The sequence below is a fragment of the Pteropus vampyrus genome, unplaced genomic scaffold (genome assembly GCF_000151845.1).
Source record: "Pteropus vampyrus isolate Shadow unplaced genomic scaffold, Pvam_2.0 Scaffold215, whole genome shotgun sequence".
Lineage (NCBI taxonomy): Eukaryota > Metazoa > Chordata > Mammalia > Chiroptera > Pteropodidae > Pteropus > Pteropus vampyrus.
In genome coordinates this window covers 159,725-168,745 of record NW_011888996.1, presented here as the reverse complement: position 1 = coordinate 168,745, position 9,021 = coordinate 159,725, and the positions used below count along the sequence as shown (strand labels likewise).

The window sequence follows — 9,021 nt, the reverse complement described above, 5'->3', positions numbered from 1 at the left end:
TTGCATTGTGTTCTTCAAAAAGATATGTTAAAGTCCTAACCCCTGGTACCTGTTAATGTGATCCCCTTTGGAAATAGGGTATTTGCAGATAAAGTCAAGTTTAGATGAGGTTGTTAGGATGGGCCCCAATCCAATATATCAGGTGTCCTTATAATAAAAGAGCAGAGACATAAAGACAGAAATATAAGAAGAACACTGTGTGATAATGAAGGCAGAGACTGGAGTGATATTCTATAAGCCAAGGAAAGACAAGGATTCCAGCAACACCAGAAGCTAAGAGAAAGGCACTGAACAGATCCCTCCCGTAGCCTCCAGAGAAAGTACACTGACACCTTGGTTTCAGAATTCTAGCCTCCAGAAATGTGAAAGTGAATTTCTTGGCCACTAAGTTTGTGGTAATTTGTTACTCCAGCCCTAGGAAACTAATACACCATCCAATAACAAGATTTGGTTTTTCCGTATTCAAACAATATTTTTCTCAGAAGCGTTTCTATTCTATTTTGTTTTGGTTTTGGTTTTGGTTCCATGTATTCCTAGGTCTTTACTGTTATTGATGCTACCCTGAGTGTCATCTCTTTTCCATTGTATTTTCTAACTGGTTGTTGCTGACATATAAGAAATTATTAGTTTTATATATATTTATTTTATACTTGCACACTGTATGAAACTATTACTTCCAAAAGTTTATTTTTCTTAATGATTCTCTTGGTGCCAATCATATATCATCTTCAAAAGAAGACAATTTTGCCCTCTTCTCTACAATAGTGAGACATCTTATTTAATTATCTTGCCCATTGTATTGACAAGCACTTTTAAACATGGAGAAAACAGTAACATTTATCTTTCTCTGACTTTAACAAGATTGTGTCTAATTAAGCATAATATTATTAGTTGGAAAAATTTTAAATCACATTATGAATTTTTCATATGCCTTCTCAGTATCAAAATGATCATATGGAGCTTTCATATAAGACAGATTATACAAATAAATTTTCTAATATTTTGTTATCTCTGCATTCCTGGAATGAATTTTGCTTGGTCAAGGTATATTAAATATATTGCTATGTTTATGCCCAATATTTTATTTGGTATTTTTCATCAATGTTTCTAAATAAGATTGAAATGTAGGATATGTGTATGCATTCTGTGTGTTCTTTCTGTCTTGTGCAATTAAAGTTTGTGCTATTTTCGTTTGTTTGGGAAAGTGCATATGCTGTGATGCATATTCAGTGTTTGTCTTTGTACGCAGGGCAATAAAAATAAGGACATCAGTAATGGTAACAATGGTTTTCTAAATGTTGGGATTATGGGATTTTCCTCCTTCATTTTCTATAATAATTGAGTATATTTTTATAACAGAATGTTTTAAATACATGCCATGAAAAGAGAGTAGATGGAACTATAGTCACAGTTTTCTCTGGAAGGGGATGAGATGTGGCTTCTCCAGCTATCAGCTTTCTAACTGTGCTCCAACCCTGCTGACCAAAAACTACAATTATATATGTTGACATAGTTATGTTTTTAAATGCTACAAACTCAGAACTTCTTAAATTATAATAAGCCTGTGCAAACAGATCTAAACTATTCTCAGGAAAAAAAAATGAACAGGAAATTCTGTGGCTATTAAATGGGGGCAGGACAGAGAAGGCTGCCAGCTGTGAATATCATATTTTGGAAACTGGAGTCAGGTGTGAGTTATGCTTCTGCCTATATGAAAACAGATGATTTGTCTAGGGATCTCAGCAAAACTAGAGAGTTTTGTCCCTGTAGAAAGTTAGCATCATAGCTTTAGTGGGACAAGAGGGATTTTCAACAGCTTGCAGCCTCACATAATACACCAGTACATGGTTATTAGCATCTTTCTTTCAAAGATTCCTAAGCGGTGAATCCACTTTGGCAAACTTCAGTTGGCTGGAGTTATGAGTCTTAAAAAGTAAATGTTACATATTACCTTATCTGGATGATCAGGTTAGGCCTTAACTGAAGGCAAGGGCAAGACTAGAACTAGCAGGGACCTCTGGCTCCTGAGGACATTTGATCAGCCCACCATGGGGCTGCACTGACCATTAAAGGAGAAAGATTTATTATTCAGTCAGCAGAAGAATTCATTTTTCTTTCCATCCCTGAAGGATGTCCTAGCTTGTTGACTCTGCCATTGGGCCAACTGCAGAAGATATAACACCATTGCTAAATCCTGACCCTCACAGCTGCTCTTGTCTCTTTCAATAGGCCTTTGAAGGCCAAGGATTTGGTCATTGCTCTAATTAGGAAAACCATAAAGCATATTCATCATCTGAAAAGGTGAAAGTTCAGATTTTCCAAATCACGGTCACCATTTAATTTCAAGTTGGCCAGATTAAAGAAGGCATTTTTCAAAATACCTCTGCATCTTCCAAGCATTAAAAGTGATTTAGACTCCTTTACGAAGTATATTTATTCATTCAATAGTTTTTCTTTAAGCATCCACTACTCTGGCATTCAGTACCGCCAGACACAGAACTTGGCGATGGCAAAATAAAGAGATGAAGAGTTTTCTTTCCCAAAGAACTCATAGTCTAAATGAGAGACAGATAAAAAACAAACAAACAAACAAACAAAACAATTACATTGAGATCAGGACCCACAGAAGACGAGCGCAGGGCGTGACAAGAGTGTAGAGGAAGGGTGACAACCGGCCTCCCAGGGGAGCTGGTGCTCAGGCTGAAAGGATACACAATGGGAGCCAGGCTAAAAAGACCCCAGGAGGCCAAAGCCCCTCTTCCTTGGGAGAACTGAGACCACTGTATTTCCTCAGTTTTTACACTGTGGATTGTAGGATACAACATGGATTTCTCAGTTCTTTAGGAAGAAAAAGTAAACTATATTTAAACTCAGGGCTGAGACTACGGTGAGTGAGTGAGTTTCCCAGGACACAAAATAAAAGGAGACCTAGCTCACAGGATGTCCCCACATTTGAGTGACAACCATGAGAATGACCTCCTCCCTATGTTTGCATCCTAGTAACCTCACTTTCTTCACCCTAGTCCTGCTGAAATTTACATAATTTATTCAGCTGTCAATATCATTCATTTATCAAAACACATTTTTCTTTAGTATCATAATCAACATTTAAGTGTAGGCCTGTTTTACATCCAACATCTGAAGAGCATTGGGGATCATTCTTATTTATCAGCAGCTGTGCAAAACATCCACAGTGGCATACTGCTTTCCATAATCAAGACCTAAGACCTCGACCTCTATGATACCTTTAAAATTGACAGTATACCTGCAAGGCCCATGAAAGAATCCTAGTAGGGGCTGCATTTTGTAGGTCCCCTTGAAGTTTCTTCTTTCTTTCATGGGATTCCACATTATGGAAATTAGATGACTCCTCATGAAAGTCAAACCAGAAATTTTGACAAATGATCTAATAGTCCAACTTGTGCATTTTGAAAATTCTGAGATCTATTCTGAGAAATTTGGCCATTTCTACTGCTTTCAATTTCATTGCCTGGCAGATACAAGTCATCTCCTAAACTTTTATTTCAATGCCATGTCATGTGATTTTCCTTATGACATTAAGAAGCAATTAAGAATCTAAGTTTAAGTTAAAATTCAGTCATGTGAGGTGCCATCTAAGCAATTAACTCAGTGAAATGCACATCTGATAAGCAGATGTGTCAGGCCAAGTTTTCATATATACAGAGGCCAAGACACTCATGACAGAGCTTGTCTTCAGCCTGGCTGGCAAGTTTCTTTTGACAGGATTAAAAGACACAGCCCAGGAACCGGCAAACCAAGGCTGAATGCCTGCTTTTGTATTCCCAGGAACCAAGAATGGTTTTTACATTAATAAATGGTTGAAGAAAATTAAAAGAATACTACCTCAAGAACCAAGTCTTAACCCCAGGCGAGTCTGACCCCAAAGCCCATGTCCCTAACTGCTAGCCTGCCTAACCTCGCAGGTCATGGGTAATTTAACACAAGGTCAGGGAGCCCAAGATCCACAGTCAGTATGGGAGTCAGGAGCCATGTTATTTCTAATCAAATTCTATTTATACATCATTCCATTTCCCTATTAAAAACTGCACTGCCAATTCTGAGATTTTTAGATAGGTTTCAAACGTTTTACTGTGAAAAGTTTCCTTTAGAAAGTCATATGATATCAAATATCCATACACAATGAATTTGCATGATTCTAAGGAAATGTATAGGAACTCAGAATTTTAACACCAGAAGGTATCACCTTTGTAAAAAAAAAAAAAAAAAAAAAGAGCAGACCAAGTGAGACTCCACAACTTGCTCAGGGGTTGTGAATATATTTAAGAATATCCCCAGTAAGCCAAATGAGCAAAAAAGGAAAAGCTGGGAATGCTGGGATGTACCTGAGTATATCACAAGAACAGCAAGGGCTCCTGCTATGGCCAGTAAGCCCCTGGGGTGTGACCCCAGCAGAAGGCTGCAGCAGGGTAGCCATGCCCTGGCTTCACCCCAAAGGATGATGATTTACTTCCTGTCCTTTCCAGCTGGCTGGTGCTGGGTGGCAGCCTGAGTCACATGGAAGGGGCTCGGCTGCCTGGGGTTACCACTTTCTCCTCTCCACCTCTGCCAGGTGGATGTATCTATGAATGGCTCCACCTACAATTTGCAAGGAATCCTGGACTACACATTCTAGAATAACTTGCCAAACTGGAGTGAGCATCTCTTCCTCAGTGCTCTGGCAGGTGATGGGGGACAATGATACCAACATGAAATGCATTAAGTGAGGGTAGAAGAGATGAAGCTATTCAACAGTGACAGATCTCATTATAATTGCAACTAAAAAATAAAACGAGCCCCCACTCCCGGGGTGTCTCACACTCCAGATTACTGATGTGACTGCTTTGCAAAGGGAAGTTGACTCAAGCCACAGAAAGAACACATGTCCCTCCGGCAAGGCTTTGCAACTGGGGGCAGCGATGCAACCTCGTCACTTGCTTGTGGTATGAGGATCTACATCTGAAGTATTTTTATCTGTCCCTTTTTCTCTCCAAGCAGAGACCTTAGAGAGATCACTGAGCAGTCACAGCAGAGGAAGAAATAACAGAAGGATGAATGAGTTCCAGCCCAAACTCTTTCCCATTTTTTACCTCCTCCTTCGAGTGCTGAGTAGATAAGTATATTTGCTCCAGCAACAAGTCTAAAATTGCATTTGGGTAAATAAAGGAGGACAAAGCCACTGCAGAAAAGATATCTCAAGCTTCTAGAAAAAGAACAAGCATTCTGAACTTGTTTTCAGCAGTAAACATCCCTGAGAGGAACACCCCACACACAGCACTCCCACCCCTTAACACTCACAGAGTAAGGGTCCAAAGCAGACTCACTTGACTCTGGCTACCTGTTAACTGAACATGGGAGCTGTTAATAAATTCCGAAATCCGGGCTCACCAAACAATTAAATCAGAATCTCAGGGGTAAGGCCTGGGATTTGGTTATTTTTACAGAACCTCAACCCCGCCTCCCTAGGGGTTGAGAGCTACTAGCCTAAAGGCTAGGAAGGAGAGGCTGCAGCAAACTGAGGCACCCACAGCAGCAACTATAATGTTCAAACACAAAATATGTATCAGCATCCCTGAACCACAGACTCGAACATATGAAATTGTGTTCCTGGGGTATGGTTGGTTTCATGTTACTTTTCTCTCTATTCAATTTCCTCTCCATTTGCCCCTTGAGGCTGCTCCAATAGTAGCTGTGCAGTGTTACAGTGGGCATATGTTGCTTTTGGAAACAAACATCTCTATGTTTCTTTGGGGGCAGTCCTACTGAGACTGTCCATCAAGGTCCCAGCCTCCTGGCTAAGGGTGGGGGATGGTGCAGATGACCCAAACTAAGCCAATCCAGCCCTCTATTTCAGAAATCTGACTCTTGGGGGGAGTAACACAAAACAGTTGGACCTGAGTTATGCTGGTATTGAAGCCGAGGGTCCTTATGACTTTGATTAAATTTAGTTTTAAATCCTAGCTCTAGAAATCCTCTCTCTCTCTCTCTCTCTCTCTCTCTCTCTCCCCCCGTCCCTCCGCCCCCCAGAGACCTGACCTTTTCCCCAGATAATCAGCAATCTCCGAGGCAGCAGAAGACAGTAGCCCAGACCTGACTAATGGTCACACATGGGGGACCTCTGGCAGGCTAAAGATAACATCTTGACCTAAGTTATGTTTCAGTTCCAGAGCCCTAAGGTGAAATGATCCCTTGGCTGCTTTCCCATGAGACAGAGGGACTCCAGAAAGGACCTCAGAACTGTCAAGATCTGAAGAAATGATTCATTACTTACATCACCTCCAACCAATCAGCTCCCAACATGATCCCGAACCCCTGTCTTGTGATTTTGCCCTATAAAATTTGTAACCTATATGCCATCAGGGAGCCAGGTCTTAAGAGCACTAGCTCACCTGTGTCTCTGGACTTGGTGCCATTTCCTCAAATAAACCTCTACTTTCTTTGCTGCAAACTTCTTTTCATGTCTCCTTTGACTTTGATGAAAGCAGACAAACCAACCCCTTGAGTGTAGTTACAGCATCAGCCCATGAATAACCAAGAGTCCTAGAGGTGCCTTGCTGCCAAAAAAACTGGATGTCCCTACAAATCTGTGAGCTGCCCCAGGATCCAACAGGTCCTTTTTTATTTTAGTTAGCTAGTATTGGTTCCTACTGCTTACAATCAAAGACCTGTAATTGATGACTATTGATCAGAATGGGTCAGGTGATGCCATTGCAGTCCACAGATTTGTGCTCTGTGTTATCCCCTCACTGGACAGACCCTAGGCTGATGGAACAAACTCCCCTGGAATATTGCCAGGCACTATTACAGTGGGAAAAGAGCACCTTTGAAGGTCTCACACTGTCTACTAAATGCTTTGGCTTTGGGTGGCACATACCAGTGCTCACAGTTTATGGGCCAGAACCAACCAGAATTCCCACAGCCCCACCCAACTGTTAAGTGCAATCCTGCAGTGCAATAGAGTTTGATCTCCATATCCATGGATTTTACATCCCTGGATTCAACCAACTGTGGGTCAAAAATATTTGGGAGAAAAATCCACACAGTTCCAAAAAGCAAAATTTGAATTTGCCACATACTGAGCATTACATTGAATCCACATAAATGAAGTGATGTGTGGTCATACCCTGCAGTAGCCCACATGTAAATAAGTTGTATGCAAATATTATATCATTTTATATAAAAGACCAACATCCTCAGATTTCGGTATCTATGGGGATCCTGGAACCGATCCCCTGCATATTTTGAGGGATGTCTGTACTTGACAAACACTATTGTCTTCAACTACATTAATCCAATGTTTAAATATATTGAAGACAATCACTATATTATAGTTTCAGTAAGTTTGTATGGGCTAGCTTGAAACCTTGACCACTATTCAAAATAGTGATCCTGTAAGAAAATGTGTGCCAAGTTTCAAGTAGCTGACTTATAAAATAAGGTGGAATGCAATCTGTTAACAAGTTGGGCTTACTAAAAATTTTAATAATTTTAGAAACATAGCCTTAGACTTTGACAGGCTGGATTGAATTATTCAACCATAGCCATGACAACCACAGCTGGCTACGTAATTCTCAAGGCCCAATCGTAGGGCCCCTTGTTCAGAAAATAGGAAAAAAGTACCCTAAAAGCCACTAAAATATAAAGCTTTTCTCTTTCTTCCATGAGTGTTTTTTATTTTTCCATTTAATATTATTCTCAGTAAAGAAAAAGTAAATTTTAAAGTTTTAGCGTGAATTTTACTGTTCATCTTTATATTGTACAATACAAGTTTTAAGTATACATATAAGAGAATTTTATAAAATTTCTATCTCAGAGTTGGCACATGCATATGTAGTTCATTCATAGCAGAACTGTGGAAATGCTGCACAAAACCTAACTCATTTTATTTCATTTCTTAATACAAAGCGAAGTACCAGCCCTCTACCTTCAGCTTACTAACAATTAGGGAAGGACCAAAAGGAAAAAACAGTGGATTGCTCTAACTTCCCCTTTCCTTCAAAATCATCCTTTTCAGTACACATGGTCAGCTAATACAGAGTAACAGGAATAAGAAAGAATATAATCAAGTTTCTTATTCGTTCATGTTCTTGCCTTCTTGCTGTGTTCAAACCAAGTTCTGATTCAAACAAAAAGTATGGCCTCACAGGCTCTTAGGGCCCCTGAGTCTCCAAGCATAACATGCTTACCTTTACCTGCTTTGAGTCTCACTGAGCTCCCATGCATCACAGGTCCACTGGAATTCTGGTCTCCTGGGGCACCACAAACATTACATTTAAATGGGGTAGTGAGGAATGGTGCTGGACACTCACTTTGCATGGCTCCCTCTCTCACATGCATTCTCCGCAGTTCCACTGGACTTCACTTACAAAGTAGAAGTTCAAAATAATTATTAAGAATTTTGAGTCCACTACGGGCATGCCAACCTGAAGAAGCCTGATCCCATCTGATCTCGGAAGCTAAGCAGGGTCAGGCCCGGTTAGTACTTGAATGGGAGACCACCTAGGAAGACCAGGTGCTGTAGGCACAAAAAATAAAAATAAAAATAAATAAGGGATTGTAAGCTGACAAGGTCCTTGCAATCTGTGAGGTCAACCAATGGTTGCCTCACCTAAAAAAAAAGAAAGAAAAGAAAAGAATTTTGAGTCCGGTCAAGATGGCAGAGTAGGTAAAGGCTTTGCTCATTTCCTTTCACAACTACATCAAAATTACAACTAAACTACAGAACAAGAATTATTGAGAAACACCTGAAGTCTAGCTGAACATAAATTCTATAACTAAGGATATCCAGAAGAAGCCATGTGGAGACTAGGTAGGAGGAGTGGAGATGCAGAAGAGGCTGGTCCATACCAACATGTGGTGGTTAAAAATTGGGAGGGATATCTCAGCTGCAGAGGACATCCTGAGGAGCAAGGGGTCCCAGCCCCAAACCGGGCTCCTCTGCCCAGGTTCCAGTGCTGGGAAGGGAAGTTCCCACAAAATCTGGAGGTGAAAACTAGTGGAGAC

At 40.5% G+C, this 9,021-nt stretch overlaps 1 pseudogene; it reads left to right on the top strand.

Annotated features, from left to right (window-relative positions):
- The first annotated feature begins 8,423 nt into the window (after positions 1-8,423).
- Positions 8,424-8,542, top strand: LOC111747229 (annotated as a pseudogene).
- Positions 8,543-9,021: the final 479 nt, after the last annotated feature.